The 12,049-nt window shown below is 45.1% G+C and overlaps 1 protein-coding gene across 15 annotated transcripts in view; it reads right to left on the bottom strand.

Moving 5' to 3' along the window:
• PTPN13 (protein tyrosine phosphatase, non-receptor type 13) overlaps positions 1-12,049 on the bottom strand; it is a 218,115-nt gene that overhangs the window by 148,974 nt on the left and 57,092 nt on the right. The gene's annotated exons all lie outside the window — the stretch shown is intronic.

Genomic DNA, 12,049 nt, shown 5'->3' with positions numbered 1-12,049 from the left:
TGGCACTTCCATATCAGAGCTAGACACTGTGTTCTCTAAAGCCTTGTCACAACTTATTTTTCTCCACCCCCACCTTTGCCAACATTATTTCAGCTGAACCATCACAAGCAATGCTTGGAATCCAAGCAGAGAGCCTGTCCACCACGAGTGCTGTTCTGTGCATCACATCAGATAGTTATGCTCCTAGCAGGGCAGAGAGCTGGCAGTGCTGCATGTTCAAAGCATCTCTCAAGCAGTAGAGGAGGAGACTGTCGAAAGCTCAGACCCTAAAGGGATGAGCATGGATCAAACCCTACATATTGCTGATTTCACCTCCTTAGCAGTCTCTAATCCTAGAGTGAGGCTGAGCAGGCACATAAATTTGTCTGTGGCTGCCTACAGAGTGTGCAGAGGGAAATCCCACTCAGGATTACCAGAAATAGATTATAATGGCTACATGGCCTACCTGTGCTGTACACACCTGTGACGGACTCAACATGTAATGCCTGACATCCAGTATCTGTTGAATGGTAATACTGTTGGATGAAGGTATGAATGGTGCGTGCCCCCCAGCAGCTGCGGGGGGCACAGCTGCGCTGGCAGTGGGAGCGCAGCAGCAGTGGTGGGAGCCCAGTGGTGGTAAGTGCAGAGCTCCCACAGATGCTGCCGGCACTGTCAGCAGTTTGGGAGGGTGGGGGGGCAGGGTGGCGAGCACCAACCACCCACAGGTGCCACCAGCAACGTCGGCAGTGGCCAGGGGCGATTGTGGACCTCCTGCAGACACTGCTGGCAGTGTTGGCGGTGGGGTGGTGAGTGATGACCGCCTGCAGGCGCTGCTGACAGTGTTAGCAGTGCCTTTTTGCAGGGGGTGCACCACCATGCTCAGGGGGTGAACATGCACCTGCGTACACCCCCTTTGTGTTGTCCCTGGATGAAGGAGATTAGGTGAGCTTGATTCTAGCCTGCAGTTCCTGGGGGGGAGCATTCTGGGGGGGCTCAGTGTGGGGAATCAGCATTCTGATACCCCTTGTCCTTAAAGGAAGAAAACACTCTCTCCTTCTCAAGAACTGACTGAAAAGAAGCTCCCAGAGGTGGGGGTGCTACAGATCTTTGGGGAAGACAGGGACTGAGATGAACCAGAGTCTCAAAGCAAGAGACTTGGCCCTTGTGCAGGGGGACATCTCAGGAGAGGGTGACCAAATAAGGCTGCTTCTTGGGGAGTCCCAAGGAAAAGCTTTGCCCTCCCCTTTAAAAGGGGTGTTTGAGCCTTGTGTGGCAACCATATTTACCTGAACCCAGGACAACTTCAAATTTAAGAAGACCCTCCCACCCCCAAATTAGATTTCTATACATTGAAAATTATAAACTTTTTATAATTTTCTATGTATAGAATCTAATTATTGGAAGGTCATCTTAAATTTGTCCTTACCAACTACCATTTTGTAATATTTACCCCTTTCCCCTACCCTCTCAAGTGCACTTTCATTCATACATCCAATTTGTAAGCTGGTGTATTATTTCCCAATCCTTCCTTTGTATTGTATTTAGTTATTCCTGTTGGCTCTTCTTCCCTCCCAGTTCCTCATTTTGGCACCAGATTCAACTGCTTCTGGTACCAAGGTGTGCAAATGGCCAAGGTGTCATATTCTATCTTCTTTGTCTTTAAATTCATCAGTTCCTTGCAAGCAAACTAGTCAGACAGCTGACAGCTGGTTTATTTTTCTTTGCAATAAAATATATGGCATGCTCTTAATGCTTGTACACACACACACACACACACACACACACACACGATTCTTCATTTGAAAGTCTTGTTACTTCTGACCTCATGAAGCACAGCTTGCAAGATCTAGCATGCCTGAAACAGCTGATACACCCTCTAAACAACAAAATTGTTATTGCAGGTAATTAAGTAGAAGGAACAGTAAGACAAGTCTGGGATCGGTCTTTTCAAGTCTACAAATTAATCCAGCTAACTATCACAACAACAACTGACATGAAATCTACAAGTAGCAAGACAGGATTGCCTGACTTTCTCCTCCTTTAACCAGCTTATAACAGGCTGACAAATTATTGGCCAGGGCTGATCTTATAAACAGGTCTTTGAATGACCAGCCACTCAAAACCATATTTTCATTACTTGTCAAAGAATTAATTTGTAAGGTTCCTTTAATAACTCTATCATCTAACAGAATTTTAACCAAGAGGGCACACACATTCAAATGTTTTAGTCACTGAATTATGCTTAATATCAGTATGGGACTTGTGATTAAGAGTATAAGGCTCTTTGAAAGCAGACAAGTTATGAAATCCACAGTAGTTGTTTACTTTTTCCTACAGAATTGGGAAAAATGAGTTCTGAAGTGATGATAAATGCTGCAATTTAAGTGATCATGAAACAAAAAGTTGCCTTTTTGGTTCAGAAAAAAAGCATTTGAATGATCATCTGAATTTAAAGCAGAAAGAAATGTATGCAAAATGTTTTTAACATAATTTAAAGAAATTATTATTCAGATTTTTAATTCAATTATTTCCTAGGGGAAGGAAGATGCATTTTTTTTTATCATTATGAGGTAAGAGATTATATCCTTTTAATCTGAAAATTTTTGAAGCTTCAGATGCTGCTGTTTCACATGATTTTTAAACTCAGGGTAGAAAATGTTAAACAGAGTTGTATCTAGAAATCAAAATTAAACTCAGATTTGTAAACAAGAGAGGAGAGTTTGTTCCAAACTGCAGAGCTCTAGTGGAGTAAGCCAATACTGGTTCAGAAAGGCAGAACACAGTTGAAAATCAGGGCGACATGGGATACTCAAAAGCCTGTAGTGCTGATCCAGCTCTGCTTTCACTGAAATAAAATCATTTACTTCAGAAGAAACTGGTTGCTTTTGAAAATCCAGGGCACTTATATGTGTGACGGACCTTGATTCATCAAGTCTGCTGTGAGAGTCTGCTGGAGCATGCTAATTAGTGTTCTCCAGCAGCTTCCGTGTCACGTGTATTCAATGCCTCCCATTTCAAAATGGCAGCAGGGAACCATTTAGCTTAGTTACAGCACCCCCACTGCCACTTTGAAGCACAGGACACTGAATACATGATGCTGCTGGTGCTTTAATTAGAGTGGCTCTGAGAGCTGCTCTAATTAAAACCCTCCCCCCACCACTCTCCAGCTCGGAGCATGTGTATAAAAGCCCTCAGTGTTCAATTCTGCAATGCACTAGGTGTGAAATTTGTCCAGGTAAAGTGGGCATCTTCTTAAGGTCTGATGTACTACATAACCCTTCCCTGGGGAAAGAATGTATGGAAGGCAGTGCAGAGACTTTTGGGAGCCTCCCCATCTTATGAATGCCATCGAGGAGGCTCCCTAGTTGATCCCAATAGACGAGCCCCAAACAGCCAGTTGGCCAAGTCAGAGGAAAGCTCAATATCTGTATTTAGTATCCAAAGCTTCATATGACTGTACAAAGGGGTTGTTCTACTATTCTAGTCTTGCAGCAACAGACCACTGATGTAGGAAAGGGTGGATTCCATCTGTCACTCCTTTTGTACAGTTCCCCTAAGCTCAATACGTGGGCTTTGGGCAGGGGAAGGGGAGGCAGTTCACCTTAGAACTATATCCTATATTAAACAAGAAGATGCAGATGAAAGCTATTTCAGGCAAAGCAGAAAAAGGGCAACCTGTGAAATAACCCCATGCTGTAGATGAAACAGATCCTTCTAAAGCAGCTCTTAAAGTTTTTTTTTTATGCACAAAATTATCTTTAACCTCCTCTACTTAAAACTCTCAGTTGGAGGCTTAGCCTCAACTTCTGTAATCAGGAAATTCAAAATTTTCCAATCCCTATCTTTGAAGGATATGAAACAGATGAGATCAGAATTGGATCATTATGTATGCTACCTAAATTACACAGGTTCTGCTGCGCATGATACTCTTGATTACATGACACTGCCTGAAAATCTTGGAGGAAGCTGAAGCAGATGGTGAGGGCTTCCCTTTCAGATCTTGGAGAGAGCCCATTGGATAAGTGCTCTTTTGCCCCAAGGGAATGCTCATCTGGAGCTCTTCAGGGTTATATTTTGTTCTATTTGTGCGTTAGGAATTAGGTTTTTAGAAAGGTAAGAGGTAGCACAGCTTTATGTACATTCAGTATTCAGAGGACAGTCAGGTGGATTTCCCCATCTCTGCTGACCCAAACAGTACAATCAAGCATGGGTGGGACTGGAGCATGAGCCATGCTCAATCCAGATAACAGAAGTGATGTTTTGTAGGTTTATAAAAAGATAATATGCTTTTTACATCTTTCACTACCTCAGCCTCTCTAATGTCCACATCCTTGAAGTTTGGTTATATTCACAGAAACATAGAAGCATAGAAAATGAGGGTTGGAAGGGACCTCAGGAGGTCATCTAATCCAGCCACCTGCTCAAAGCAGGACCATCGCCAACTAGACCATCCCAGCCAGGTTTGTGTAGGCTTTGTGTAGCCAGGTTTTAAAAACCTCCAAGGATAGAGTCCACAACCTCTGGGGTAACCTGTTGCAGTGTTTTACTACCCTCCTAGGGAGACAGTTCTTCCTAATATCTAACTTAAACTTCCCTTGCTGCAACGTGAGACCATTGCTCCTTGTTCTGTCATCTGCCACCACTGAGAACAGTCTAGCACAGAGGTGGGAAAAATGTGGCCCACCAGGCCATTCTATCCGGCCTGCAGGGCCCCTAAAAAATTTAGAAAATTAATATTTATATGCCCCTGGCTACCAATCATGTGGCCCTCGATGGCTTGCCAAAACTCATTAAGCGGTCCTCCGCCCAAAATAATTGCCTGCCCCTGGTCTAGCTCCATCCTCTTTCAAACCCCACTTCAAGTACTAGAAGGCTGCTATTAAATTCTCCCCTCAGTCTTCTCTTGTCTAGAATAAATAAGCTCCCTCAGCCTGTCCTTATAAATCATGTGCCCCAGCCCCTTCACCATTTTCATTGCCCTCCACTGGACTCTCTCCAACTGGTCCACATCCTTTCTGGAGTCGGGGGCCCAAAACTAAACACAGTCCTCCAGATGTGGCTTCACCAGTGCTGAATAGAGGGGAATAATCACTTCCCTTGACCTGCTGGCAACTCTCCTACCAATGAAGCCCAGTATGCCATTCACCTTCTTGGCAACAAGGGCACACTGGCTCATATTCCATTTACTGTCCACTGTAATCCCCAGGTCTTTTTCTGCAGATCTGCTGCCCAGCCAGTCAGCCCCCAGCCTGTACTGGTGCATGGGACTGTTCCATCCTAAGTGCAGGACTTTGCACTTATCCTTGTAGAACCTCATGAGATTCCTTTTGGCCCAATCCTCCAATATGTCTAGGTCACTCTGAATCCTAGCCCTACCCTCCAGCGTATCTACTACTCCCCCCAGCTTGGTGTCGTCTGCAAACTTGCTGAAGGTGCACTCTATGCCATTGGTGAAGATACTGGTGAAGATTGGTGGTGTACTCTGTGCCATTGGTGCACTCTATGCCATTGGTGAAGATATTGAACAAAACCAGCCCTAGGACTGACCCCTGGGGCACTCCACTTGATACCAGCTGCCAACTAAACATCAAGCCATTGATTACTACCCTCTAAGCCCAATGCTTCAGCCAGTTTTCTATCCACCTTACAGTCCATTCATCCAGCCCATACTTCGTTAGCTTGCCTGAGGGAATGTGGGAGACTACATCAAAAGCCTTGCTAAAATCAAGGCATACTGCATCCACTGGTCTCCCCACCTCCACAGAGCCAGTCATCTCATTATAGAAGGCAATCAGTTTGGTCAGGCATGACTTGCCCTTGATGTATCCATGCTGACTGTTCCTAATCACCTTCTTCTCCTCCAAGCACTTAGAAATGGATTCCTTGGGGATCTGCTCCATGATTTTTCCAGGGACTGAGGTGAAGCTGACTGGTCTGTAGTTCCCTGGATCCTCCTTTTTTCCCTTTTTTAAACATGGGCACTATATTTGCCCTTTTCCAATCATCCAGGACCTCTCCCAATTGCCATGAGTTTTTAAAGATGATGGCCAGCAGCTCTGCTATCACATCAGCCAACTCCCTCAGCAACCTTGGGTGTATCCCATCTGGCCCCATGGACTCATATATGTCCATCTTTTCTAAACACACCCTAACCTGTTCTTTCACCGCTGTTGGCTGCTCACTTCCTCCCCAAGCTATGCTGCCAAGTGCAGTAGTCTGGGAGCTGACCTTGCTTGTGAAGACTGAGGTGAAAAAGGCACTGAGCACTCCAGCCTTTTCTGCATCCCCTGCCATTAAGTTGTCTCCTCCATTCAGTAGAGACCCACACTTTCCCTGATCTTCCTCATGTTGCTGACAAACTTGTAGAAACCCTTCTTGTTACCCTTCAGATCCATTGCTAGCTGCAACTCCAATTGTGCTTTGGCCTTCCTGACATCATCCCTACATGCCCAAGCAACACTCTTATATTCCTCCTTAATTGTTTGTCCAAGTTTCCATTTCTTATAAGCTTTCTTTTTGTGATTTAGTTTACTGAAGAGTTCCCTATTAAGCCAAGCTGGTCTTCTGCCATACTTGCTGGTGTTCCTGCCCATTGGGATGGTTTGCTCTTGCACTCTCAGTAAGGTTTCTTTAAAGCACAGACAGCTCTCCTGGACTCCTCTCCCCTTCAGACTGGCTTCCCAGAGGATCCTGCCCATTCTTGCCTGTCATTTGATGATCATCTTTCAACAGAAGCAAAATAGCTGTTTCCCTCATTACCTTCGACTTAAAGGAGCGCAGGGGGAGTTTGGTTGTTTGATATGGACCTCACCCTCTTGGGTGTTTATAGATGTGCTCTGGGAATGTGTGGGTGTGGGAGTGCTTTAATTATAGTGGCTCAGAAAGCCGCTTTAATTAAAGCACTCCAAGTGTCACATGTATCAGCATCCTTGTGCTGAAAAATGGTAGAAGGGGTGCTTTAACTAAAGCTTGTTGAATAAGCTTTATTTAAAGAGCCCCTGCTGCAATTTTTCAGTGCAGGGACGCTGATGCACGTGATGCTGGAGCCTGCTGGAGCGCAATAATTACTATGCTGCTCCAACGCGCTGTAATTACAGCACGTCAAAGCAGCCTCCCTGCACGTGTACAGGAGCCCCTTATGACTAGAGAATGATATTGTGGCCTGCTAAGGTCTGCTCATTCGATATGTTCAGAAACCAAAGCCTATACAGTGACTTGCTTGTTACGGAGTCTTTTCTCTTGAGTGTATTATATCTGTTGTTCCTAAATCTACACTATGGGTCCCAGAAAGGGAGATCTGAGGTGTTGGTTCTGGCTGGTAAAATCTAAACAATTCGGTTATTCGAGAGGCCATCAAGCTGGTGTCTCTGAAGGCACTTATGTTGGAAGGGGGCAATGCTGACAAGTTTCCTTTCCTTCAGAACATGCTCCCTCCTATCCTACTTTTGTCCAACCTAGCTCATAGCTGCTTCTAGGCACACTACAAAGCTAATGTCTTTGAAGCAGCATTTGGGGAGGGACATGCTCTGAGGTGTATTTATTGAGGCTGGGTCTTCACTGCACAAGTAACTAAGATTTGATTGTATTTTTTAGGATTATTCTTGGTTCTCCTTCACTTATATTGACCATATTTTTAACCAACTAGCAAGGCAACTCTTAAGAGCCTGGACATGCAATATGTTTATATTGGTGTAATTTGTACATAAGTTTTGTACATCATTGTAAGTTACACCAGAATCCTGAGTGAACAGATGAGCAGTTATTCCACAGCAGGTACCCACACTAGATACTATTACAGCACCTTACCACTAAGCAGTTGGGGACCTGACAGTAGCCTGACTGCATGGAAAAATGGCTGCCACAAACCATTTGCTGTCTTTGAACAGACATTTTTTCATGGCAAACAGGCTGTTGCTTTAAGACACAATATCTACACTGTTATAACTTACATAATGTTGTTTTAACCCTGATTTTCCTCAGGATAATTTTATATCAGATTCAAGTCTGTTACAGTGGCATAAGGCTTTAAACTATGTGCCTGCTCTTTTTTCACACCAGTATAAAGATCAATGACATGAGTATTAAATGCGCCATGTGTCTTGGTAGCCGTTGTCATTTTAGTAATTCCCAGTTTATGGAAATAAACAAGTGCATCAGAGTATCTCTGAACAATAACTACTTTCTATAACCCAGTCCACCACAACCAGCAAAATTACACCCACACACTAGTTACTGTAGATAAGTCAAAAACAATATTTTCTGCAATATTATTTTTCCTCAAAATTTAGAATGGTAAATAGTTCAGTATGTTCAATACCACAGTGCAGGGTCTAGCAACCTTTGTAAGTCATGGGCTGGAACAACATTCTGCAGGTTGTTAATACTTAAATCTTTCAAGCACAGACTAACTAATTTAACATACAACTAAATTAAGCACAGATTAATCAGCTCTCATTGTTCTCTATTTTTCAAGGTTGAGGTGTGATGGTGAAGATTTTTATTATTACTGTTAGTTTTTTTTAAAGAGAGAAAAGAAGAAATGCCAATTTTCAGATGTGTAACAGAGATTTGAGTATATAGTAGCTTACCTCCACTGAAATCATACCTTCCATAGACAATTTTTGATTCCTGAAAATAATTGTATGGTGGAAATTAATGGAGATTCTTAATAAAAATCACCTTGTTCCAAGGGAATCCTAGAATCACTGCTGGATTTTGCTGGGTTCATATTACTTCATACTTCAAAGAAATTAGCTAAAAAGCCTTTTGTCAGTTCAAAAATAAAAGCCTAAATGAATGATTATTCTACTTCTTTAAACAGCTGTCCAATTAACAAACTGTTTTTCCCCCATAACTTACTTCCTAACCCTGGAAAACAAAGTTATTTTTTAGTATAACTGATTCCATATTTTCACCTTTGAAATTTCTGGCTCATAAACTTCCAAAAATACTACAATAAGGCCTCATCCTACAAGTCCTTACTTATATGAATAGTCTCACTGAAGCCACCAAAACAACTCAGGAGAGTAAGTGCTTATAAACCTTTGCAGGATTGGGCTCAGCCTGATACCCAAGTCACCTTTCAAAAACAATGTGTTTTCCCCTAGAAGGAGATGGGATAACATTTATAAACATTTATAAAATTTTATAAACATTTATAAAATAAATGTCATTTTATAAACATTTATAAAATAATGAGTGGCACAGAAAAGGCAAATTGGGATGTGACCAAATGCAATGAAGAAAAATCATCTCACAACGGTCCACTGCAGGGTACCTGCACCTCTCTGTGAAGTAGCCAGTACTGGCCATTATCAGAGACAGGATACAGGACTAAACAGCCCTTGAGTCTCATGTGTTCTGCATTGTTACTATTTTTCACTTCTATGTTTTAAACAAAAGGAAGTATTGAGTCTAAATAATAGGGAATTTACAGGCCTGTAAAACAAACACTTAGAAGTTTTTTTAATTACATCCTCCAGTTTCCATCCTTATTAAGCAACAAAATTAGTCAGTTTCAAAGAAGTATTTTCCAGTTTTCTCATGGTAAAATTGAATGTAGAGCTAGGTGCAAGCACACGTATGGAAAAAAAAAAGCACATCTAAATGACATTGGTCTAAATCCAAGCATACTGTAGGTCCATACATGCTTCCTGAGACCAGTCGAAGGATGCTAAAAAAAGCCTGACCGTTGTTGTCCACTATTTACTAAAAAAACCCAAAAACAAAAAACCCCCCACAATGGAACCTTCCTGAGTAGATGTGAAAAGGGCAGAGACCAAGGGGTACTGATTTGGCCTGATGCCTGAAGAACTCATAATAAACACTACACCAGATGTTCTAAATTGCAGCCTACAGTATGGTCATTTCTTTAAGCTTTTACACCCTTGTTTTCCATCATCTTTGTGGTTATCAGCAGGGATCCAGGTTTTCGTTTTCCCATGGAAAAACAACCCCCCCCTACAGATTTTCCCTTTTGACCAAGAAAAACATGAATTTTTCATTTAACAGGGAAACACGCAGATTTTCCACTTTTGCAAAATTTCCAGCCTGCAAAGGGCTGGGGGGGAGCAGGAGGAGGGCACTCAGGCAAGGGGTGCCATGTGCACATGTGCATATACACAGACACATGGCTGCCAGGCAGCCTGGAGAGCAGCTGCTACAGATCCCGACAGGTAAGTCTGAAGGTGGGGAAGGGGAACTGAGGCTCTCATAGGGAAGGAGGGAGTGAGTTGGCCAAGGTTAAGCCTGCTGCCCACCTGGGCAGTGTGTGGGGCTTACGGCCTGGGACTAGAATGTGCAGCTGCAGGCCCCCAGAAGGGAGTGGAGTGGGATGGGGCCACAGGCGGCTTGTCCAGGGAGTGGGGGGTGGGAGGGGGGCTGGCTCTCTGCCGCTGTGTGCATTCCCAGGGGGACATGGGGGCATGTGCCCCTCAGATCTGTGCATGGGGTGGGAGCGGAATAGGACCTCCACAGCCCATTGGGCGGGACCTGGCACAGCAGGGCAGAGTGGGGCTGGGCAGGGAAGCTCCTTGCTGATGCAAGCCCCACACCACCCTAGCAAAGTGCCTCTTGCCCGCCCAACAGCAGTGGGGGCAGGAGCGCAGAGCTGTGCCCCTCGCTGCTGCTGGGCCGGAAGAGGGCACTTCATTATGGTGGCATGGGGCTTGCAGCAGCAAAGACTTTTCAGCCCAGTCCCACTCTGTCTTGCCGTGGGTTGCATGGCCAGAGTGAAGCCCATGGGGAAGGGAGAGCTGGGCCCCATGCTTTGCTCCACCACAGCAGCCAGGACTGGCCGCTGCTGCGGGGGGTAGGGGACTATGGACCCATGTCCCTGGCCCCATAGCTCTGGTAACTGGGGGTCCTCTCTGGCAGGCCTGTGGGGGTGGGGCTGGAGGACTGTGTGTGGGGAATGAAGGGCCTGGATCTGCATCCTGGTGAGTGAAGGGGACAGGGGAAGCTCTGATTTTCCATTATAAAAAACCCAAAATCAAATACCAAAATTTATAGGTACTTAGAATTTATTTTATTATAGTGATTGAGGCACTGGTAGGCTTCCAAATTGCTTTAAAATCGTAAATATATCAATAAAACATTGGGTTCCTATATACATATCTATATATAATGAGACATTTCATTTTAATCATATATTTTGGGCTTTTAAAATCAGAGAATTTGGGTTTTGTTTTTTTGTTTTTTTAAATAGAATTTGTGATTTTTAAATACAGAAAACCAGAATCCCTGGTTATCGAGATACTCATCCATGACCATCTGACACATGGAATGGACATCAAGTACAGGATGGATGGGAACTAGGGGTGCACCGATAGAGATTTTGGGGGCTGATACCGATAGCCAATATTTAAGAAGGCATATTGGCCGATACTGATCTGATACAGCTGCCATCAGCTAGTAAGTTCACTGTGGTGGAAGGGGAGGGGGAGAGAAGGGGAATGGAGGAGCAGATCAATGGCCCCAGCAGTGAGGGAGGGGGCATGGGTAGGGGCAGCTGCTGCCCAGCCAGGGCAGGGGAGTGAAGATGGAGGCGCAGCTCGTGGGGTGGGGGTGGCTGCCACTGCTGCTTGCACCCCCGGAGGGGGGGGGGAGTGTGCCCTCAGATCTGCGTGACACAGGGTGGACTGCAGCTGCGGGGTAGAGCCAGAGCCAGCACTGCGCAGGGCTCTTCTTGCCAGGAGATGGGCTTGGAGCGGGCTCTGGTGGCACTCAGAGGAGGCTGCAGCCACCCCAAATTTTGCCGCAGCTCCGCTCCCAGCCCCACACCACCACCTGCCACCCAGCACAGCTGTGGCTTTTCCCAGCACTTAGGTGGAGGCAGGGCGCTCAGCCACAGCTGTGCTGAGTGGTGGGTGGCAGCGCGGGGCTGGGAGCAGAGCTGAGGCAAAACTTGAGGTGGCTGCAGCCTCCTCCCAGCGTCGCCAGAGCCCACTCCAAGCCCAGACCCTGGTAAGAAAAGCCCCACGCAATGCTGGCTCCAGCTCCACCCCGCAGCTGCAGCCTGCCCCACGCCATGCAGAATTGAGGGCACCCCCCCACCCTCCTGGGGTGC

This window comes from Alligator sinensis, unplaced genomic scaffold, assembly GCF_000455745.1.
Source record: "Alligator sinensis unplaced genomic scaffold, ASM45574v1 scaffold125_1, whole genome shotgun sequence".
Lineage (NCBI taxonomy): Eukaryota > Metazoa > Chordata > Crocodylia > Alligatoridae > Alligator > Alligator sinensis.
This window is presented reverse-complemented; position numbering and strand designations above follow the sequence as displayed.